Genomic DNA, 25,830 nt, shown 5'->3' with positions numbered 1-25,830 from the left:
ACTAGGGGACTGATGACCTCAGATGTTAAGTCCCATAGTGCTCAGAGCCATTTTTTTCTCCGTTGCGTCAACCAACGTCGTTTGCCCTTCAACTTCGTTACAGCGACAATCCCATCGTCTAACAGATCTGATTTGATCTGATATCCATTGTTCTATCACTTTGCATGTTTTTCAGTCTTTCATGAAAGCGTTTTCTTCTGTCACAGAACGCTGTCTAATACCAACATCGTTGCCAGCCGGAGTGGCCGTGCGGTTCTGGGCGCTACAGTCTGGAGCCGAGCGACCGCAACGGTCGCAGGTTCGAATCCTGCCTCGGGCATGGATGTGTGTGACGTCCTTAGGTTCGTTAGGTTTAATTAGTTCTAAGTTCTAGGCGACTGATGACCTTAGAAGTTAAGTCGCATAGTGCTCAGAGCCATTTGAACTAACCAACATCGTTGTCGACCATTTCGAAAGCGACTGCAGTGCTGGCATCTGTTAACGCAAATTTATACTAATGCAGATGAGTGGAGAAGAAGCTTTGAGTAGTAGTGCTAAACTAGAAATTTCCTTTAACAAGATTCATTTAATGCGAAAAAATAGGAGGCATTACTTTCTTACTGGCTCTTGGTGAATATTTCGGGAAAATCAGAGGAACAGAGTTCATGAGGAAGCTTACCTTCTTCTCACGCACCCACTTGCCAGTGGAACAGGTAAGTGTGGAATCTGTAGATGGCATCAGGAAAACAAATATAACTGTATGTTATGTCCATACCCACACAAACAGGTGATCCACGAGATTCAAGATAAAGTAATACCTATTTGCTGGCTGGTGACTCCATTGTGGAATCCCAGTACTTACGTGATGTGAAGCCGCGCCTGGAGAGCAGACAGGTGATGCCTAGGATAAGCGCCAGGCGCCTGGCGAAGAGGAGTGCGTGCGGCGCTGCACGAGCCATGGGTCAGGGGTCGAGGGTCAGACAGAGGTCACGGGTCACGGGTCACGGGTCACGCCCTGACTGCCAGCATAGTGCCAGCCGCGATGGTTTGTGGGCGGCGAGCTTACGCTCCTGATCGTCGTTTTAATAGCTGGCCGACAGTAGTAGCAGGCGCATAACCACTAGCAATTGCTGTAGTGGTTATTACGTGGCACTACAACCCGAAATCCCTACAAGGCCGCAGTTTATGGCTACGCATTTGGACCTACCTGCGATTTACACCATCATTTGTCGTTTCCTGTTCATCTAAATGGAGTCACTGTTTTTGTTTCCCCTGATTGTGAGTGTGTCACGCCGGAAATGCATATCCTCCTATTTCCATCTATTGCACTGCAAATTTTGTTCCTTATTTTGTCACCTGAAGATATGACATTTCTGTCTCTTTATATATTGTAATTATTTTACTGTTTGTATATATATATTTATGCATTTATGTTGGGTTGTTTTGTGAATATTATTTGTATTTATACGCTGGGTCTGGCCTAGGGAAAACTATGCTATCGAACGAACACATCGATAGGTCGTGTGGAGAGCCAAAGTGTTTAGGATCTTTGGTAGTGTTAACTCTGTTGCGTGGAGCGCGGGCAGAGGGGGAGTCTGGCTGGGGTGGTGCAGTGGAGCAGGTGTGTTGTGTGAAGCTCCCGCGAGTTGCCGCGCTTTTGGGGTTTGGCAGCATGTAATTGCGCTCGACTTGCGATGATAGTTTCTGACATGGTGACGCGGACGGGAAGCATTAGCTGGCGCACATCAAGAGCCCGTTTCGCCTGGTGACCGTGTCGAGAAGAAGGCGCGCCAACATCCAGCTTCTGCAACAGCGACGGCCGACAATGGGTGACTGTCGCCACCTCCTCGATCGACGGCTTCAAACCTTCAATCAACCAACAAGGAAGACTGGAAGCACGTAAAGTTTTAGAACTGTATGGCAGACCTCAGCTTTTCAAACTTTTAAAATTGTTGCATCACAAAATTACAGCAACTTAGCATCAACCTTTGTTGCTCATTGTCCCAATTGCATTGCCAAGCAGGGTCCCTTCCTTTTCCGAAATGAACCCGAGTGTCGTTGAAATTCAAACGCCAGCATTAAAGTAATATAATTCGATTTCACTGCTTTAATTTCGAAGTTCAGTTAAGGCATTCATAGCTGGCTACAATATTTAGATTACACAAGCACAAATTAAGAGTGCGAGTTTTGTTACCATATTTTAGCTTACCTGTGACTGCAGCTCAGCTTGGTACGTACTAAATTTTACTATTGTTAATTGTTCAGAATCATTTAATTCAAGTTCAAAGTTAAATCTCTTATTTCTAAATTGCGTAGATTCAAGTAGTTTTTGAAATGATTGTTGAGGTAGCCCAAGACTAACCTTATTTTACTGAATTTTGTAGTGCTTCAGAACCAAATCTCACTATTAATTTCAGTCACTAAATTAACTTTCAATTTTCCGGTTTTATTAACCTTCAGTTGCCACGCTTCTAGTGCTAATTATATGTGTAATAACCTTTCTTTTTCAGTTACTATAGTAAGTGTCCATAGGACTGGCGACTGTAATTTCCCTCAAATCTCAAATATCTAATTACTGCTAGTTGATTGTTAACGTAATGGCCACACATTTACTTTCTTTATTAACTTTACCCCTTTTCAAAATTAATTTCCACCAGTTTCATTTGCATTTTTCCTTTCATTTAGATGTAACCCTTTCCTCCCTCTTTACCGACAAATTAACTTCGGTGATGATTGCTTTTCCCAAATTTCCATTAGGTACACGCAGTTTAATTTTTCACTGTCATTAAGGTCGATAAGTGAGGGGGAGGTTACAAGTGTAAGTCTGAGCTAGGAGCTGATGTATACATGGTCTAGTTTTCGTGTTCGAAATTTTTCAATGAACGATCGGAATTTTAGGAGACTTTGATGGGTGTGGGTTAGCTCCTGCCTGAGTCAGCGTCTTATCTTCCGGTTTGTAAATTACTTTATAAAGTGATTGTGAATTTCTTTAACACTAAAGGGAAAAATCTGTAGGTTGTTAATAGTATTCATGTTTTCATTTATTTATATCGCTTATTAATAAACTTAAGAAATACTGTGAATTGTTAACGTAAAAATGTTTGGTTTGATTGCCATACTATATGTTAAATATTTCTTGTGAGAATGTTGATGGTTTGAGCGTTTACTTCTGCAAATATGAGTTTTCTCTGTACAACTGTGTACACTACAAGGTCCGGAAAAACAATCTGATCAAAAATGTAGGGCAAAACAATAGCATCAAACAAAGGAATTTAGGTATAGGAACTAGAGGTACCAGCTGCCTATTTCCGGCGGTACATGAAAGTAATTGGAATCTAACATATGGACGTCTTTACTCAAAATGAAATGAAATTCACAGAAAATGGGTATATAAACAAAATATTTGGAATGTAGTCATGATGAGAACGAGAAAAATTTCCAGCATCACACACACGTTTATCGTACTCAGCTGACGTATCATACAGCACCTCTTAGAACAGAAACCAATCACATGTCCATGATTCTGTGCCAATATGTCCTAAAAAAACGTAAATGAAAAATGAGTTTTCTCCTCTACACAGACTTGCCACTACTGTGTGTCGTAGCAAACGTTCGATCTGAGCAGCGTTCACGCTGGCATAGCATCGTAACTATTCATGGAACTATTCAACTGCGAGTCCCAGATTGACGCAGTCTTTCTGTCCTACAGTTTTGGTCAAGTTGCTTTTCTGCACCGTGTATGTGAACTTCTGTTTTCGATAGCTAATCGAGGCCAAACAAAATTAAACAATTACTGCAGTGGTGTCTGTCACAGTAGCGGACAGTCGCTGACTCTTCTGTAACGTACTGTCTACCGTTACACTACATCTACCTCTATTGCACGGCAAGCCACAGTATGGTGCATGGCGGATAGTACCCCGTACCGCTACCAGTCACTTCCTTTCCTGTTCCACTCGCAACTAGAGCGAAGGAAAAATGACTGTCTCCATGCCTCGGGCATGAACCGAAATTTCTCGTATCTTATCTTCGTGGTCCTTACGGGCAGTGTATGTTGGCGGCGGTAGAATCGTTTGGCAGTCAGCTTCAAATGCCGGTTCTCTAAATTTGCTCAATAGTGTTCCTCGAAAAGAACGTCGCCTTCCTTCCAGGCATTCCCATTTGAGTTGCCGAAGCATCTCCGCAACACTAAGTGTTGTTCGAACTTACCGGTAATAAAACAAACAGCCCCTCCCCCCTCTGAATTGCTTGAGTCTCCCTTCAATCCGACCTGGTACGAATCCCAAGCACTCGAACACTACTCAAGATTAGGCCGCACCGGCGCTGTATACGCGCTCTCCTTTATAGATGAACCACCCTTTCCTAAAATTCTCCCTATAAACTGAAGACGACCATTCGCCTTCCCTCATATACTCGTTCCATTTCATATCGCTTTGCAGCATTACGCTCAGTTATTTACTCGACTTGACTGTGTCAAGGAGTGCACTGCTAATACTGTATTCGAGAATTACAGGTTTGCTTTTACTACTAATACGCATTAATTTACATTTTCCCACATTTAGAGCTAACTGCCACTCAACACACCGACTAGAAATCTGTATCTTCCTGCAGTCGCACATCTTCGACACCTTACCGTACAAACAGCACCATCAGCTAACAGCCGCACATTGCTGCCCACCCCGTCCGCCAAATCATTTAAATCATTTGTGTGCAGAGAACAACGGTGGTCCTACCATACTCCCCTGGGGCACTCCTGTCTCTGATGAACACTGGCCGTCGAGGACAGCACACTGCATTCTACTGCTTGAGAAGCCTTCGAGCCACTCATGTATCTGTTGACTTATTCCATATGCTCTAACCTTTGTTAACAGCGTCCAATGGCACCGTGACAAATGCTTTCCGAAAATCTAGAAATATGGAATCTGCCTGTTGCCCTTCATCCATATCTCGCAGTGTATCATGTGAGAAAATTGAAAGCACGAGCGATGCTTTATACAAACATACTGATTCGTGGACGTAGGCTCTCATTTTCAAGAAAATTTATTACATTCTAACTGATTATATGTTCAAGGATTCTACAGCAAACCGAAGTTGCGCATATTGGTCTATAATTTTGCGGGTTTGGTCTTTTATTCTTCTTGTACACAAGAGTCACCTGCGCGTTTTTCCAGTCGCTTTGGACTTTGTTATGGGAAAGAGATTCACGATAAATGCAAGATGGGTAAGGAGCCAATGTCGCAGAGTACTCTTTGTAGAACCGAACTGGGATTCCATCCGGACCTGATGGCTTATTTGTTATCAAATCTTTCAGCAGTTTCTCTACGCCAGGGATGCTTATTACTATGTCGTACATATGGGTTGCTGTCCGATGATCAAATGACGGCATGTTTCCCCGATTCTCTTGCATGAACGGTTTCTTCAACGCGAAGTTTAAAATTTCGGCTTTCGGTTTGCTGTCTTCAACTTCCACACAAGAGTGGTGGGACTGAATGAATGCCTCGTACTCGTTTAACGATTTTACATAGAACCAGAATGTTCTCGGGCTCTCTGCAAGATCCTTCACTAAGGTATGATCGTGGTAGTCGTATGCTTCGCCCATAGATCTTTTCACAGACTCACGAATCTGTACTAACCTTTGCTTATCGTCATTTGTGCGTTCTCTTTTAAACCGAGAATGCAACAGCTTCTGCTTTCTCAGCATCTTCCGAATATCGTTAATAAACCGTGGTGGGACTTTTCCATCCTTTATCCACTTGCTAACTACATTACTCTCCAGACCAAGATTTACAATCTGCTTGAACTTTGCCCATAATCCCTCTACGTCAATCTTACTGGAACTAAGTGACGTTAGTTCACTGTCTAAGTGAGATGCTAAGAACTGCTTATCTGCTCTATCTAGCGGAAACACTCTCCTAGCCTTCTTGACTGGTTTACTAACTTTTGCAACCTTAGTTGCTATAATGATATCATAATCGCTAATCCCCGTTTCTCTACGGATATTTTCGATAAAACCCAGCATATTTGTAGCTACAAGGTCTAAGATATTTCCATTGCGTGTGGGCTACCGAGGCAGCTGCTCAAGACAGTTTTCAGAAAATCTGGTCAAAACTATTTACCTCTGTACCAAAAAAAATGGTTCAAATGGCTCTGAGCACTATGGGACTCAACTGCTGTGGTCATAAGTCCCCTAGAACTACTTAAACCTAACTAACCTAAGGACAGCACACAACACCCAGCCATCACGAGGCAGAGAAAATCCCTAACCCCGCCGGGAATCTAACCCGGGAACCCGGGCGTGGGAAGCGAGAACGCTACCGCACGACCACGAGATGCGGGCAACGTCTGTACCACCCGCAATGAATCCATAGACGTCCCTGTCTATACTTCCTAGGTTAAAGTCGCCTCCAACTGGTATTGCATGATCTGGGTATTTATGCGTTACTGACCGTAGACTTTGTATGAATGACTCTAGAGCTGTCACAGTGGAATTGGCTGACCGGTAAAAACTTTCAGCAATTAACTTGGTTTCACCTACACCTGTTGTACGCGACCAGATAACTTTACTGTTGCACTCCACTTGGTCCGCAGCTCGTGGTCGTGCGGTAGCGTTCTCGCTTCCTGCGCCCGGGTTCCCGGGTTCGATTCCCGGCGGGGTCAGGGATTTTCTCTGCCTCGTGATGACTGGGTGTTGTGTGATGTACTTAGGTTAGTTAGGTTGTAGTAGTTCTAAGTTATAGGGGACTGATGACCATAGATGCTAAGTCCCATAGTGCTCAGAGGCATTGTCAACCACTCCACTTTGATCTCAATAGAGACAATATTATTGTCAACAGTAATGAATACTCACCCTCCTATGGCCTATATACGTTTCATGAACCCGTGGTCTAGTCTGGCATTAGCTGCCGCAGCGGTCGCACGCTCAAGTTTGCTCCGTGAACGTTCAGTGTTTACGCAAGTGTTTTCGTGTTTTGTGCTCGTTTATTGACGTTTTGCACGTGAATTAAGCGTTATCAATTGAGCATTTGGTCTTCTTTCGTGCCATCTTTCTACGAAGTGCCGTTGGGATTTCGGCGTTGTCCGAGATTTCTTCGCTGCAGAACACCATGGCAAACTCCGTGAGAAAAAACACCGTGATTTTCACCTTCGACAAGTACACCCGTCGAGTACAGCCCTCTGCACTTGAAATACACGACTGGATTACCGAGGTAATTGGCCTTCATTCTGAATCTGTTCATACCATGCAGCTGGACTCTGATGAATACTGCATTTTTGTAAAGTTTAACGATTCCGCGAGTGTAGACCGCTTTCTGGCAAAATTTGGTTATGAAACGAAATTTATACACCGTGATGGTACTAAAAGTACTGTCAAACTCCGGAATTCCGAGTCTGTAATTAGGAATGTTAGGTTTTTGAATATTCCCATAGAAGTAGACAATTCGAAAATTAAAAATGTCCTTTCAAAGTATGGGGTTGTCAGGCAAATAGCCAACGAAAGGTGGGCTTCGCATTTCAAGCTGCAGTGCTTTAACGGCATTCGCTCCGTGGAGATGGAAGTGAAAGCAAACATTCCCTCCCACATCTTTGTTGACGGGCACAAGGCGCATGTTATGTACTCAGGGCAAACCCCTACATGTCATGTATGTAACGAGTCTGGTCACCTCCGTCAAGACTGCCCTCGCCGTGTATTTGTGCTAACAAATAACCTTACGCAACGCCGGAAATTGACACTCAACGATTTGTTGCCAGCCAGTAATACAACAGAGCCGGCGGCGGTCGTGGATCCTGTTACTACCTCTGAAAATGTTGCACTTAATGGTAATGACTTTCCGTCTTTAAAACCTGCATTAACTGCTGAAATTCCGTCCCGTGACAGCGAGATTCCCACAAAAAAGCGTCCTCTAGAGGACACTGAAAGAAATGTTGATGAGGACTCTTCCTGTGAAACACCCGTTGCCAGGAGGCCGAAGCCCAGTCCTGAAGATCTGTTGGAAGTGGAAAAAGGAGATGGAATGAAGGTCGATGTGGCTCCCACCTCCGCACAAGGACTTACACCGCCACGAACAGATAGTGACGCAGCGGGTAGTGATTTTTCACGGAAATGTGACCCTGAGCCTGAGGTCACGGCTGAAATAACCGCATCAAGTGCACAACCCATACAGTGCGAACCGTACGAGGAAGTACCAGGTAAAGAACCTGCTGATTCCGAAGCGCAACGCCGCGCCGAAGGAGGAAATACACAAGCATCACCGCCTCGCCAGCAAAACAACACAACAGACACCACGCCGGAACCAAACATTGACGACTCGCAAGCCACGGCCGTTGCCCCATTCAGCCACCGCCGGCGGCTGCGACAGACACCGGGTCTTGCTGTCACGCGTCATCAAGCGAAAGTCACACCAGAGAAGAAAGACATCAAGAAAAAGAATATTAAATATGAAGTCATCAGGGCCAACACTGACGAGGAGAAAGAGAATGGCCACAGTGACTTATAGCAATGCATTGTCAGGATTTCAGGATACGTTTCTTCTCAAGCTATTTGTTTAAAAGCAGTGCAAATTTTTCTAGGCAGTTAGTACATGTAATGGGCACACAGCTTGTAAAGATCGTGCCTTGTAGGGAAGCACGTTTGCTGCTATAATCATACCGAACCTCATCCCAAATAGCTTCTTCCGGTATATCTGTGCTGCAAGCTTATAGCATTACTACTATTAACATTAATAAAATACAGTCACCCTTGAAATTGGCAGCACTAAAAGAATTCTTGTACCAGTCCGGAACAGATATCGCGTTGCTACAAGAAGTTGCGATAACGGAATTTCGGAACCCAGGCTTTTTTGAAATTGTTAATGTTTCTACGGAAGCCAATATCGGTACAGCCATTCTTATAAGGGAAGGCATTCCGGTGACTGAAATCGAACGACTAGAATCAGGAAGAGCCATAGGCATAAAAATTTTCGATGTGACAGTGATTAACCTTTACGCCCCATCAGGAACTTCCCACAAATTGGATAGTGCGAAGTTTTTTCAAGATGAATTGATTTATTTATTGAGGAAAAATCCGTGTTCTCTTATACTAGGTGGAGATTTTAACTGTGTTTTAAACCAGAAAGATCAACAACCCAACTTCAACTACTCGCCACAGTTAAAAAAGTTAGTAAGTGATCTACACCTTAAGGATGTGTGGGAACTTCAGCACCCGACGTCAGTCGGGTTCACGTATATAACCAGCCACTCCCGCAGCAGACTAGATAGAATTTACGTGTCACCAAATTTGCAAAATTATTTATTAAACGTTGAGACTATTCCAGTGTATTTTAGCGATCACAGTACACTTTTAACTTGCTTTAATCTAAGTGTACAGCCAACCCGTCGATTCAGAGGCCAATGGAACTTAAATATCTCTGTTTTAACTGACGAAGAACTGGAACAGGAAATAAGGTTTGCGTGGACTATGTGCCTCCGCACAGTAGACAAGCACCCAACAGTCATTGACTGGTGGACAAGGAGGGCTAAACCAAGGCTGCGGAAAGTTGTCATGCAGTATAGTGCAGCGAGGCACAGGGAGTTGAGGAATACAATGGAGTTTTATTATAAAGTTTTAAGAGACTTATATCAACAGGCCCATGATGACGTAATTCGTCTAAATGATATCAAAAAAATTAAAGCCAAGTTATTAAGCATTAAACGGCAGCAGATGGAGGGACTCAAAATTAAATCGAAAGCCACATCAGTCGTAGCAGATGAAACAGCTTCTCTGTATCACTTGGTGCGGCATGCTAAAAACAGACGTCTAACTTTAATTGATGAAGTCCAGACGCATACTGGTACGAGGCTCACATGCCAGAAACAAATACTGGACGAAGTCCACAGGTACTATGAAACCTTATATGCCCCTACCACAGTGGAAGATGCAGCTCTCGAGGACTTTCTCACTATTTTAGGTCCACAATTGTCGGGAACAGACAACGCTGTCATCCTATCACCTATTACTAAAGATGAAGTGCATGAGGCAGTGCGTAACTCACCTCTCAACAAATCTCCGGGACTTGATGGCCTCCCTGTGGAGTTTTATGCCCGCTACTGGTCTATAATTGGGGACAAGATCACTTCCATGGCAAATGAGGTCCTGAACGGAAAACCGGTCCCTGCAGAGTTTAAGGAAAGTAAAATAGTACTGATTCCTAAGAGTAAAGGCAAAACCAACTTAAACAATTTTCGGCCTCCTTCGCTACTAAATTCTGATTACAAAATAATTTCGCGTATTATCAACAAAAGACTCTCTGCCTTTTCCAACAAAATATTGAGTCATCACCAATCTTGCTCTCCGACCAGAACGATATTCGAAAGTCTATCTGCATACAGAGACGTCATTGCAATTACCTCCGTGACAAGTATAAAATGTGCTTTAATCTTTATAGATTTCAACAAAGCTTTTGACCGCGTTAGTCATAGATACCTCTTTGCGACGCTGTCAAGAATGGCTTTCCACCCCCAGATTGTGAACATGCTAAGGAATATTGCAACAGGTGTAAATGCGAAAATAGCAATCAATGGCCAAACATCTAAACCCATACAGATAAGGCGAGGGGTTCCACAGGGCAGCCCCTTATAAATGTTTTTATTTTCAGTATCTTTAGAGCCCTTCCTCCGCACTGTCCACGCAAGATTAACAGGCATAACATTGAGTGGTGAGAAAACTGTCATACGAGCTTATGCTGATGACGTGGGCGTTGTAATAAGGAATAAGGAGGAGACAGTTACACTGGAAAGAGAAATCCAAAGATATTGTCTAGCGTCGGGAGCGACAGCAAATGAAAACAAAAGTCAAATATTGAATCTACTGGGCCTAGATCACCTTCGACTGGCATGGGCAAAACAAGACAACAAACATAAAACTTTGGGAATCACCTTAATGGCATGTCCGATGCGGATGGCTGCTTTTAACTGGACGGAAACTAGGAGGAAAGTTCATGGTGCTGTAATGGAGAACATCCATCGAACTATGGACCTGGTGCAAAAAGTCAGATTCATCAACTCCTGCGTTTTGTCTAAAGCGTATTTCACTGCGCAGGTATTTCCAATCCCTAAACTAGTAGCGAAAGGGATCATGTCCACTGTTATCAATTATTTATGGCGAGGAGACATATTCAGGGTTGGTGCGACTACGGTTATACTGGATATCAGAAACGGGGGCCTCGGTTTGGTGGATATTCGCAATAAAGCGTCTGCTCTGTTCCTCAAACGGACTTTCCATATACTCAGAGAACTTCCACAATGTATAACCGCAAAGCTCTTTGAGGCTGTGACACCCCATAGCCTGCAAGCACCGATTGATGTGCGAAGGATTAATGCCCGTCTGCAGTATGTGAGGAACTTTTTCCTCGAAGCAAGTTATCTTAGTGACGAAATCAGAAGCAACACACGTATCACAGCGCGCGACATCATACTTGAAAGGAAGTTAAATGAGGGTAGAAACAAAATTGAAACGAAATTCCCAAATTGTGACTGGAAAGATGTATGGCGGAACATCAACTATGCCGGGCTATCTACAGACGCTATTTCCGCATGGTACAAAACAGTTAATAATGTCATCAGCACCAACGAGAGACTATATGGGATCGGTTTAAACCAGACACACCTTTGTGGAAAATGCAATCTGGTGGATACACTCAGCCACAGATTCACCTGTGGTGGCAATGTGCATAACTGGAATTGGAGCAGGCAACAAATCGCCTTTCTCACCAGATCCTCTACGCAATATATAACGCCATCGCTCCTCCTGAGACCGGACATGACATACTTTCCGAAATTAAAAACCAACGCCATTAGCTGGTTACTGGGAAAATATGTTAGTTATGTCATCCACACACTTGGGTCGGACAACGAGATAGAATTCCGCGTTTACATGAAGTGTGAATATGCAAAAATCAGCACGTATCGCAACCACGAGAAGCACTATGGCAACATGCTGAAGATCATTTTTGAAAGAATGGGTGTTGGTTAAATATGTGAAACCACTACAACACCTTGAACGAGAACGAACAGAAGAAAAATAAAAGTCACTTGGTTCCTTATTATTATTTACTTTAACCTTGCTTCCGGAACTTTTTTTTTGTGTTATTGTATGTGTTTAATTGGATTGTATTTAAACTGGTTCATAGTCAAGAAAACTGGTATTAAATATGCTATTATTTTTTATTCAATGGACAGTTTACAAATTAAACAGTGAACTCAACTTTGTAGACAAACCCAGTGATTGGGTGACAATAGTTTGCACCTTAGAATAATCTCAGTTATCTTGAGCAAAGTTTTTACTGTAACCCACTTTTAAAGTTTGTTTTACCATTATTACTGTATTAGACATATTTAGCATATAAATAGTTTAAAACTGGTTCTTTTTTTAATGTTGCAAATGGTTTAATCATTAATTGTACTGTTGAATACTTGAAATGTATGTTTTAGTAAAATTCAATAAAAATGTACTGTTCTGTAAAAAAAAAAAGGGGGGTAGCGTCTTTGATTCATAATCAAAACGTCTTCGGTCCTGGGTTCGATCCCCGCCACTGCCTACATTTTTAAAAATAATCAGCATTGGCAGCCGAAGACTTCCGGCATAAGATGTCAGCCTCATTCTGCCAACGGCCTTGTCAAAGAGGGCGGAGGGGCGGATAGAGTTTCAGGGCACTCTCTTGTCCTAGGGGTGGGAAATTGCCCCTAAAGGCGGAAGAATCAGCAATGATCAACGACATGAGGATGCAGAAGGCAATGGGAACCACTGCAATAAAGACACGTAACATGTATCCACAGGACATGTGGCCTGTAATTGAAGAAGTGTCATGATGATCTCTCCACTGGCAAAAGATTCCGGAATAGTCCCCCATTCGGATCTCCGGGAGGGGACTGCCAAGGGGGAGGTTCCATGAGAAAAAGACTGAATAATCAACGAAAGGATAACGTTCTACGAGACGGTGCGTGGAATGTCAGAAGCTTGAACGTGGTAGGGAAACTAGAAAATCTGAAAAGGGAAATGCAAAGACTCAATCTAGATATAGAAGGGGTCAGCGAAGTGAAGTGGACGGAAGACAAGGATTTCTGGTCAGATGAGTATCGGGTAATATCAACAGCAGCAGAAAATGGTATAACAGGTGTAGGATTCGTTATGAATAGGAAGGTAGGGCAGAGGGTGTGTTACTGTGAACAGTTCAGTGACCGGGTTGTTCTAATCAGAATCGACAGCAGACCAACACCGACAACGATAGTTCAGGTATACATGCCGACGTCGCAAGCTGAAGATGAACAGATAGAGAAAGTGTATGAGCATATTGAAAGGGTAACGCAGTATGTAAAGGGGGACGAAAATCTAATAGTCATGGGGGACTGGAATGCAGTTGTAGGGGAAGGAGTAGAAGAAAAGGTTGCAGGAGAATATGGGCTTGGGCATGGAATGAAAGAGGAGAAAGACTAATTGAGTTCTGTAACAAGTTTCAGCTAGTAATAGCGAATACCCTGTTCAAGAATCACAAGAAGAGAAGGTATACTTGGAAAAGGCCGGGAGATACGGGAAGATTTCAATTAGATTACATCATGGTCAGACAGAGGTTCCGAAATCAGATACTGGATTGTAAGGTGTACCCAGGAGCAGATATATACTCAGATCACAATATAGTAGTGACGAAGAGTAGGCTGAAGTTCAAGACATTTCTCAGGAAGAATCAATACGCAAAGAAGTGGGATACGGAAGTACTAAGGAATGACGAGATAGGTTTGAAGTTCTCTAACGCTATAGATACAGCAATAAGGAATAGCGCAGTAGGCAGTACAGTTGAAGAGGAATGGACATCTCTAAAAAGAGCCATCACATAAGTTGGAAAGGAAAACATAGGTACAAAGAAGGTAACTGCGAAGAAACCATGGGTAACAGAAGAAATACTTCAGTTGATTGATGAAAGGAGGAAGTACAAACATGTTCCGGGAAAGTCAGCAATACGGAAATACAAGTCGCTGAGGAATGAAATAAATAGGAAGTTCAGGGAAGCTAAGACGAAATGGCTGCAGGAAAAATGTGAAGACATCGAAAAAGATATGATTGTCGGAAGGACAGACTCAGCGTACAGGAAAGTCAAAACAACCTTTGGTGACATTAAAAGCAACGGTGGTAAATTAAGAGTGCAACGGGAATACCACTGTTAAATGCAGAGGAGAGAGCAGATAGGTGGAAAGAATACATTGAAAGCCTCTATGAGGGTGAAGATTTGTCTGATGTGATAGAAGAAGAAACACGAGTCTATTTAGAAGAGATAGGGGATCCAGTATTAGAATCGGAATTTAAAAGAGCTTTGGAGGACTTACGGTCAAATAAGGCAGAAGGGATAGAACTTCTGAAATCATTGGGGGAAGTGGCAACAGAACAACTATTCACGTTGGTGTGTAGAATATATGAGTCTGGCGATATACCATCTGACTTTCGGAAAAGCATCATCCACACAATTCCGAAGACGGCAAGAGCTGACAAGTGCGAGAATTATCGCACAATCAGCTTAATAGCTCATGCATCGAAGCTGCTTACAAGAATAATATACAGAAGAATGGAAAAGAAAATTGAGAATGCGCTAGGTGACGATCAGTTTGGCTTTAGGAAAAGTAAAGGGACAAGAGTGGCAATTCTGACGTTACGGCTAATAATGGAAGCAAGGCTAAAGAAAAATCAAGACACTTTCATAGGATTTGTCGACCTGGAAAAAGCGTTCGACAATATTAAATGGTGCAAGCTGTTCGAGATTCTGAAAAAAGTAGGGGTAAGCTGTAGGGAGAGACGGGTCATATACAATATGTACAACAACCAAGAGGGAATAATAAGAGTGGACGATCAAGAACGAAGTGCTCGTATTAAGAAGGGTGTAAGACAAGGCTGTAGCCTTTCGCCCCTACTATTCAATCTGTACATCGAGGAAGCAATGATGGAAATAAAAGAGAGGTTCAGGAGTGGAATTAAAATACAAGGTGAAAGGATATCAATGATACGATTCGCTGATGACATTGCTATCCTGAATGAATGTGAAGAAGAATTAAATGATGAGAAGTAGTAGAAATGAGAACAGCGAGAAACTTAACATCAGGATTATTGGTCACGAAGACAATGAAGTTAAGGAATTCTGCTACCTAGGCAGTAAAATAACCAATGACGGTCGGAGCAAGGAGGATATCAAAAGCAGACTCGCTAAGGCAAAAAAGGCATTTCTGGCCAAGAGAAGTCTACTAATACCAAATACCGGCCTTAATTTGAGGAAGAAATTTCTGAGGATGTACGTCTGGAGTACGGCATTGTATGGTAGTGAAACATGGACTGTGGGAAAACCGGAACAGAAGAGAATCGAAGCATTTGAGATGTGGTGCTACAGACGAATGTTGAAAATTAGGTGGACTGATAAGGTAAGGAATGAGGAGGTTCTACGCAGAATCGGAGAGGAAAGGAATATGTGGAAAACACTGATAAGGAGAAGGGACAGGATGATAGGACATCTGCTAAGACATGAGGGAATGGCTTCCATGGTACTAGAGGGAGCTGCAGAGGGCAAAAAGTGTAGAGGAAGACAGAGATTGGAATACGTCAAGCAAATAATTGAGGACGCAGGTTGCCAGTGCTACTCTGAGATGAAGAGGTTAGCACAGGAAAGGAATTCGTTGCGGGCCGCATCAAACCAGTCAGTAGACTGATGAAGAAAAAAAAAAAGACCCGCTAAATATCTCAGAGCTTTCCACTTCTGTTTTCAGCCAGCTCTCTTCCTCAAGAATAATTTGAGCTCGAGAGCTTTCCTGGAGGGCTGTAAATTAGGGTACTTTGTTTCAAATGCTTTGGCTGTTTTCTGATAAAATTTCGACAATCGAAACGTCTTTACTCTGAACGCGGTCTGACTTCCCTTGTTGCGTATCGACTGGTGAGTGCTCTTCAGAGCACTTCAAACCACCGTGTAACCTAACAAAACTATCATGTTGCTGTGCTACCCGAGTAGGTGTTTTCTTCATGTAGAGCACGCCAGAATTATCAAGCGGAGACCTACAAAACCCCTCCCTATAATGCATGTCTAGAAATTTACAGCCAAGGCCATTCAAGGGTTCACACACACACAAACACGTGCGAGCGACCTTGCTCGAGCAAACTCGTTAACAAGCCATTAAAAAGAAATGAAAAAAAAAATACCTCGGGGCACTGTTTGGAAAATGTTGTGTACATGAGGCATAAATAAATATAAGGCGACGTATCTGTTTACATGTACTTTCAACAACGATGAGACTGGCGAAAGATTATGACGTATGTCCATCGCTGATACCGCAAAATCATGCTGATACGATTGTACTGCTGGTGAACTTCGTACGTAAATAGTTGAGATGAACTCAGAGTGGTGAAGAATACATTTCGAAATCCTGTCAGCTTACGATGGGTGACTTGGAGCAACGTCTGACATACGAAACGCTCTAGAGAAGGAAAGAAGAACTACACAAACTGTAAATGTGATTCTATACTTGTCGAGAACTAACAGGAAATGGAGAGAAGGGAACAGTAAAGAAAACTCTGAGAAACAGATATGGAAGTTATAAAACCAAAGACCAGCAGCCTCAAATCAGCATTATAGCAGGTCTGTCCCAGAATCTGGAAAATCAGACAACTTACCGGATATGAACAACTTCGCCTCTTCAGTCGAAATTTCAGGCATGTGAGGCTGAAATTGACGTATAAAACTATTTACCAACGTTTCGTCTCGAAATGCGAAAGACTTTTTCATGAATAAAATTGTTAAACGGCAGTTGTGAAGCAGTCTTCCCAGATGCAGATCTCTTCCATTTCCTCTGCAATTTCAAGACTTGTATAAAGTAGCGCCAGTCATTATTTTTGGGATAATTAATGCAATATAACAAAAACTGAAAGGTCGGATAGAAAGTTGTGGCCAAGTTGATGCTTATGATCTAAGAGCTGTACTGCATTAGGGTTCGATCCCTGTCAGTCCCAGAATTTTTCTGTCAGTTATCTTTCTTTCAAAACTGGCAATGATAAGAGAAAGGCAACGGCATACGACCATTCCTGGTCATTGTTGCCTAGTTAAAACCAGCTGTCAAGGAAATGTACAAGCGACAAAAGTACAGTGGATATTTAATGTGGGAACTATTAAGATTTGATAAACATTTCGGCATGTTTTGTTGTAGTCGAAAGACTGTATTAAAGAAACTCTACATTTGACACCATATAGATGTAAATATATGGAGCAAAACTTCAACAGGGTTGTACCTCCTATGCAGGTCAGTATCACACCCTCGTTCGGCACGAGGTGAGCCACTGTATGAATCGTTCTTAAAGAAGTTAAAACCCCTACTGAAAATTAGCTCCGCAGATGAGGACGAAACGTTGGATTCTTCCAAAAAATTCAGACGAACACGGCGTAGTAGCCCGCAATAAGCGCGACATTTAGGACCGTCAGAGTTTACATTTACAAAGAAATGGTAAAATTGGTTCAAATGGCTCTGAGCACTATGGGACTTAACATCTGTGGTCATCAGTCCCCTAGAACTTAGAACTACTTAAACCTAACTAACCTAAGGACATCACACACATCCATGCCCGAGGCAGGATTCGAACCTGCGACCGTAGCAGTAGCGCAGTTCCGGACTGCGCGCCTAGAACCGCTAGACCACCGCGGCCGGCAAAATGGTAAAGTCATATGTCCAGGAGATTTCAAATTCAAGTAAATGAAAATGGTCGAAATCGAATTTGTAAAATGTTACCGAAGATACAGGGGAGGAGAAGAGGAAAAACCTGACATAACGGAGCCCAAATACACAGCAACGTAACTCGTGTAAATCAATGACATGTTGCAACCGTTAGAGAGTTAATACGGAACAGCAATTCACTTGTGGTTGGGTGGGGAGAAACTTCATTAAAGTGGACAAGGAATGTGAGGGTCCCAGAATGTGCAGAGTTTCTGAGAGTGTTGCTCCAGCCACCAAATAATCGCTCCTGTGGCAAGAGAGACGGGACTTACACGCTGCTGGAATTACCGAAATTGAGCGACTCCAAATAATTCACGTTAAACCGCTAGATGACCTTGTTCAATATCTGACAGAAATGCACTGCTAAAGGGAGCAGCAAGGCTGCGGATGTGGCAAAGTAATTACACCCGACCACACCTTAATAAATGAACTGACAATGTTTCAGATCCCTGAGGGTAGACACAGCTGCAGGACACTCATGACTCCGAGGAATCGCTTTATAACCTGAACTGCAGCATCCAGAAAGACAAGACTCTAATTTTCTTAGACACAGACAATGTATAAGATGTTTGACCTCTTTAATGGGCCAATAAAGGACAATAAAAAATAAGTATTCCCCGATACGACACGGTACGTCTGTGCACACGAACAACTCATTAGATGATCACCGAGTGTCCGAACTGCAGACATGTAGTTGAGGACAAACACAATACAGAAAGCGTTTAACATGGCCGCCGTTCATGCGACTGCAAGCTTCAACAGGTCTCGTCATCGATACCTGTACGCGTTAAAAAATCCCAGGAGTGTTCCGAATGGACTGGAAACCATCCGCAATGCGTACCCGGGGTTCGCCAACGCTATCGACTGGATTTCAATACACGAAGGGTTTTAAATATCAAAAAAACAAACACAAAGGGTTCCAGCTGGGGGACCTTCGAGGCCCTGATATTCGCGAGCCGCGACTGATACACTTGCTGTCGAAACGCTATTAACGACTAATTAAGTACCCAGAATGACGATAAAATGAAACGAAGATAGTTTATCACATTGTAACTTACTCCCAGCTTGCCGTGTTTCGAAATAAACATAGTCTTAAACTTTAACAGTGTTGTAAGACTGACATGATTGCATTTGTGCAGATGTCGTTATCAGGGACACCATTAACTTCCGCGCCTATGTTTATTAGGATTATTTGATTCTTTCGTTGTCCACTAACCGTTTCTTTCGATTGCACCTGTAACAGTCAAACCGCCTACAGAGCATACAGGTAACCTAAAGCGTGTTCAGGACAGACGAATACGATCCTTGCAGGAAGGGAGCACCTCGATACAAGGATAGGAGTAAATATAATGAATGAAGGAAAACAGAAGTACATTTGGCATTCTGGAGAGTGGATTTGTACCTTACTCTCTATGATCCACTGTTTATTACCTAACATTTACAATGAAAGTATCAAAGATAAAATTGTTCCTAAATAATTAGTCAACAAATCTGCATCTGACTGCGTCTGCAAACTTGTTTCGAGCACTCCTCCATTTTGCCAGTAATGAAATATGTATTTGACTCAGCAATCAAGTTTAAGAGAATAATGCTGTTTGTGCAATGGCATTAAGATGGTACTGAAAAATTAACTTCTGGCACTGATGTTTACTTAATGAAATTATATCTTGACTTCAATAATGCCAGTTGTGCAATGGCATAAAATTAGTTATTTCAAATAAATTTGCTCTGATAACTTTAGTTATACCAAAATCGATTTCAAACCATGAACTGCACATATATATTGCATAGAGACCTCATTTTCTTTACGTTCTTTCATTTGGTGGGTAACTTTACTACTCATTTTTATATTCAATACAAGCAAAGGATGTGGATTATGATTCAGGCTGTTAGATTTAAACACAATGTTGACTCAATATATATATATATATATATATATATATATATATATATATATATATATATATATATATATATATATATATATATATACTCCTGGAAATGGAAAAAAGAACACATTGACACCGGTGTGTCAGACCCACCATACTTGCTCCGGACACTGCGAGAGGGCTGTACAAGCAATGATCACACGCACGGCACAGCGGACACACCAGGAAGCGCGGTGTTGGCCGTCGAATGGCGCTAGCTGCGCAGCATTTGTGCACCGCCGCCGTCAGTGTCAGCCAGTTTGCCGTGGCATACGGAGCTCCATCGCAGTCTTTAACACTGGTAGCATGCCGCGACAGCGTGGACGTGAACCGTATGTGCAGTTGACGGACTTTGAGCGAGGGCGTATAGTGGGCATGCGGGAGGCCGGGTGGACGTACTGCCGAATTGCTCAACACGTGGGGCGTGAGGTCTCCACAGTACATCGATGTTGTCGCCAGTGGTCGGCGGAAGGTGCACGTGCCCGTCGACCTGGGACCGGACCGCAGCGAAGCACGGATGCACGCCAAGACCGTAGGATCCTACGCAGTGCCGTAGGGAACCGCACCGCCACTTCCCAGCAAATTAAGGGCACTGTTGCTCCTGGGGTATCGGCGAGGACCATTCGCAACCGTCTCCATGAAGCTGGGCTACGGTCCCGCACACCGTTAGGCCGTCTTCCGCTCACGCCCCAACATCGTGCAGCCCGCCTCCAGTGGTGTCGCGACAGGCGTGAATGGAGGGACGAATGGAGACGTGTCGTCTTCAGCGATGAGAGTCGCTTCTGCCTTGGTGCCAATGATGGTCGTATGCGTGTTTGGCGCCGTGCAGGTGAGCGCCACAATCAGGACTGTATACGACCGAGGCACACAGGGCCAACACCCGGCATCATGGTGTGGGGAGCGATCTCCTACACTGGCCGTACACCACTGGTGATCGTCGAGGGGACACTGAATAGTGCACGGTACATCCAAACCGTCATCGAACCCATCGTTCTACCATTCCTAGACCGGCAAGGGAACTTGCTGTTCCAACAGGACAATGCACGTCCGCACGTATCCCGTGCCACCCAACGTGCTCTAGAAGGTGTAAGTCAACTACCCTGGCCAGCAAGATCTCCGGATCTGTCCCCCATTGAGCATGTTTGGGACTGGATGAAGCGTCGTCTCACGCGGTCTGCACGTCCAGCACGAACGCTGGTCCAACTGAGGCGCCAGGTGGAAATGGCATGGCAAGCCGTTCCACAGGACTACATCCAGCATCTCTACGATCGTCTCCATGGGAGAATAGCAGCCTGCATTGCTGCGAAAGGTGGATATACACTGTACTAGTGCCGACATTGTGCATGCTCTGTTGCCTGTGTCTATGTGCCTGTGGTTCTGTCAGTGTGATCATGTGATGTATCTGACCCCAGGAATGTGTCAATAAAGTTTCCCCTTCCTGGGACAATGAATTCACGGTGTTCTTATTTCAATTTCCAGGAGTGTATATATATATATATATATATATATATATATATATATATATATATATGTGTGTGTGTGTGTGTGTGTGTGTGTAGTTAAGAATTTAAGTCATATACAAAACCTACCATTTCCAACACTTTTTTCGCACGAATCACTTTTACAAAAAAAAATTTTACAAAACGCTTACTGCGTCAAAACTTGGACATACAAATCCTAATTCTCAACATTATCTAACAAAAATAATTTTTGAAATCATTTATATAGCTTCTCCCATTAACGTGCTAAAATTTGCTCAGTGTACAACCTGAAAACTGCGTTGCGCGAATCCTACCTTAAAGCTGTCAACACACGTCTGCTTGCTCTGGGCACCTACCTGCGACACTCTGGTTTTTTTACTGTGCGCGCCCGGCTCTCTCAACCATCAGAGATACTCCTAATCAAAGATATTATACTCATTCCACCTTGCGGTTGGCAACTATCGACTTTATTTTCTGGATCTACCCTGATCAGACCTTAGCACATACCTTTCAACAACACTAACTATTGGACTGAATGACTGTTCCATCGTTTCTTGGTGGAATATTTTATACATTATGAACGAAACACACGCAACACTGGTGTAATATTCATAACACTAACAGTTGCTGAAAGACCCATTACTTTTATGCTACCGCTCTTGTTGCGGCCTTTAAGTTCCGACTGGTAGCATTTTCAGAGAGTCGCAAGTGAAGGTAAATGAACAGTTTGTTTTCCTCTGTTTGTGTTTTTCCAGCAGTTCTGCCGTGGGGGATAGCCGTGCGGTCTGAGGCGCTTTGCCACGGTTCTCGCGGCTCCCCCCGTCGGAGGTTCGAGTCCTCCCTTGGGCATGAGTGTGTGTGTTGTTCTTAGCGTAAGTTAGTTTAAGTTAGATCAAGTAGTGCGTAAGCCTGGGACCGATGGCCTCTGCAGTTTGGTCCCATAGGAACATACCACAAATTTCCAAATTTTTCGAGCAGTTTTCTTGAGGTGTAGCTCAGTAAAGCACTGATTTCTTATATTGTATATTTTTGTTTCATCACATCAACTCGAATAATCTAACAACTTTTTACCATGAGAAAGAACACCTGTCACGGAAAGCATTACGTCGTATGAAGATGCGCCGATTATAACGTTTGAGAGTTGGGGGCAGATGCAGCGGAAGGCGCGAGAGCAGACACGATGATCCAACAATTCGTTGCAGACAGATGTGTAGTGCACATGGCAGCACATCGCGAGTTAGCCGACTTTGACCTAAAGCCATGGGATAATCGGTGCAAAATTCAGTGATCATAGCATATCAGAGACAGCACGAAAATTCTGGTTTCCGAATTCAACAGTCAACGGTGGACCTCCAACATCACGGAGACAATGCTGCCACAGACGTAACCACTCACACAGAATGACCGCAAGTGTACGACAAATGGAGTTACGTCATCTCCCAACGGCCACATACGGCTGTCGACGGTATACAGTGAATCAGATCGCCGCCGTCTGGACGTAGGGTGTTAGTATCCCATCTCTGGCAGGACTGAACGGAGACAAGAACACCGCTTTCAGCATCCCACGAGCGACGTGCGTCACAGAATATTCCCACGGCTTTGGCTCGCTCAGCATACTCAAGCAATTAGCAAGATCGCAGGTTTTGTCACATGAGGTACCTCCTTCTTTTGCGACCTCAATGTATCCATTCCGGGTAGTGGATATCGTCCGGACTACAGTAAACACAGCAATGAAACAACTGTCGGGGTTTCCCCAAGGCAGTAAAGAGTCGACTATTTACGTACAAAAATTCAACGTCGCGGAAGTCTGACTTGTTCCCGCAAGTAAGGGCGTAGTAGAAAAGTCGTAACTGGATTTTTACGACACGAGTTAAAGGTGAGAGATCTAAGGCAAAGTCATGACAAAAACAGGGATAGGACAAGCATGGAAAAAAATTTCGGCCAATTCCTCTGTGAAGAAGCCATCCTGACATTTGTCTTAACCAAATTAGGACGTCAAGTGCGTTAACATACCACTTCGCGGGACTAAGGATGAGGAAAGTAATACAGAACGGAACACCTAAATTTAGGAAAATGGATTTTCAAAAGTAAAAGTTTTATTTGGGACATGGGAACCAGTTTGACAATTTCTGGGGCCAAATGAAAAAGTAGAATTAGAATGTCAGCTGATGTTCATAGATCTTGTATGATATACGGTCGGACAAGTTTATAAATGGCAGTGTAATAAAATGATACTGTGGCCACGGCAGAGAACGCAAACAGATCCAACATTCATTGGCTTCATTACTCCTTGAGATTTATATTTTTTATCTCACTGTGACTATGTTTAACATTCGAATAGGTTATTTAAATACTAGAGCTGTTGTAAATTTTAATTGGTGCCCCCACGAAGAGCTCAGTTTTAATGAACAAAGTGGTAACTGTTCGCACTTGCTGTAAGTGACCAGTTATCATTGTTCGCTACCAGGGAGCAGCGTGATTGAACGAAAGGCCACTAGCGATCTGTACGCGAATTTGGCAACTTGGAGCCTTTACTCGGGCCACTTGGAATGAGAAAGTGAATCTAGAGAGGAAATACAGCAAAATGGCTATGCCAGAAAGTACTTTAGGGAAGATGAGGGCACAAGTTGTCCAGGAATAATGCTACTTATTTGTTTTTATTGCAGTATGACCACCTTTTTAGCTTATCCACTAGGTACAGAATTTACGCGTTATTAATCTAGGAGCCAGCCGGTGTGGCCGTGCGGTTCTAGGCGCTTCAGTTTGGAACCGCGTGACCGCTACGGTCGCAGGTTCGAATCCTGCCTCGGGCATGGATGTGTGTGATGTCCTTAGGTTAGTTAGGTTTAAGTAGTTCTAAGTTCTTGGGGACTGATGACCTCAGATATTGAGTCCCATAGTGCTCAGAGCCATATTAATCTAGAAAAGCACAGTACAGGCATGCCTGAGAATAAAGGCCCATTAAGGTTATTATATTAGCTTCCAGCCACACAACAGAATGAGATAAAGAAGCCTTTTGTCAATGAAAAGAGTTTCCCTGGCCACAAGACCCCATTCTACTGTGTGCAGGAAGCTCCTCCAGATGAAAGAAGACCTCAAAACAGTTGGTATTTGTCTGAGTTACTCACTTTATTGATAAAAGTGAGAAACTGTTCATGTGCTGGTATTATTACATGGCAATCTTTTCATAATGGCTTAATAAGCTAGTGGCCAGGACAAAGTGCTCTGAATTCTGCCTGTACTTGGGCACGCTCTGACAAAGGCTAACATTTCTTGCAGTTTTGGCCGTAGAAATCGTATATAATTCAGCGCGGCATCAACTCAATGAATATATTTACGAAGGTGTGTTTTCCTAACTGGTGCCGCAAGGTTGTACTGATCTGTTTAGTGTGGAGACTTGGAGGCTACTTAGTCCTGGATTACGGTGAGTTCTTCGTTCGCCTGCGATGCCTTTGCGTGATTATATTTTAAGGAATATCACATTTATTTGCATGAGATATTTCTCAGTCACATTCAATGTATGCAATATTTCTTTTGGAGCTAACCGTTTCGTTAGAACGGGGAGGGGGGGGGGGAATCTATACGCATTTACTATTCAGTAATCCGGATTTGCACGTTGATATCCCAATACGTTTCCACTAATTATAATACTATGGATGTTAATACAGATGTAGAGTAACTTTCATCGTGTGTTGTAAATGTGTGTTCATGTACATGAAAATTAGATTTTGTGTGCATTTTCTGAGCAAACATATGAGTTTATGAGTTTGCATATAACCTGTGGTTCTTACGAACTTACTTTTCACCCCTTTGAAATCCTTACAAGTGTTCACTTAAGAACTACGTTCTGAAACGGACTGCGTTTCGTTTTCACTATATTTCAAGGAGAGACGAAATGTATTGCCTTCAGCAGTAATGACACTTCCTTAATTTTAAATGAAATTTAGAGCTAGCCAGGTAAGGTCGCGTTTCAGTGGACTTCATGGCATGCAGTTACAGCGACGGATAATTCAATATTTTGCTATCACGTTATCTCAAATCGTTCTAGCTAATTAGTTGTACGATACACATCGCGTACACATTTGTATTGCACACAGACAGCGAATAACTGCATGAAATCTGTTGTAAGTAGTGTAATTTCAGTTTTGTTTTGGCTTAGCTTATGTTAAACCCCGTTTGAATTATTCGGTTTGGCTTAGAGAAAGTTCCTGGTCACTGCGTAATCTGAAACAGTGTAAGTCAGATTGCATTTGCTCACTCTTGTCTCAGATTTCGTGTAAAGGGAAATTTTTCAGGGCACTGAAATACCAGGATCATGGTCTCTTATGAACTCTCGGGTTAAAGTGTGAAGTACTGACAGGCTTTCAACGTCAGTTCTCTTGTCAGGACCAAACAATGAAATTTTAATAATTTTACCTTCATGAGGAATTAATCTTGTCAAACAAATGAGTATTTTTGTAAAATACTGTTTCTACTCTCTCTCTGTATCATCTACTTTGACTAAATTTGAGCTCTAGGAGTCGTAACCCCTGGTACGATATACTTACTGCCAATGCTGCAAAGCCAAGATGTGGTGTGCGTACCGTAAGACCTTTAGTACACACACCATCAGATTATTTGACTTGTCGCTCTAACGAAGTAGGTGAGTGTCAGCAATATGTCTCGTGGTCTTATCGTGGCGTGTT

This window comes from Schistocerca cancellata, chromosome 5 (genome assembly GCF_023864275.1).
Source record: "Schistocerca cancellata isolate TAMUIC-IGC-003103 chromosome 5, iqSchCanc2.1, whole genome shotgun sequence".
NCBI lineage: Eukaryota > Metazoa > Arthropoda > Insecta > Orthoptera > Acrididae > Schistocerca > Schistocerca cancellata.
This window is presented reverse-complemented; position numbering follows the sequence as displayed.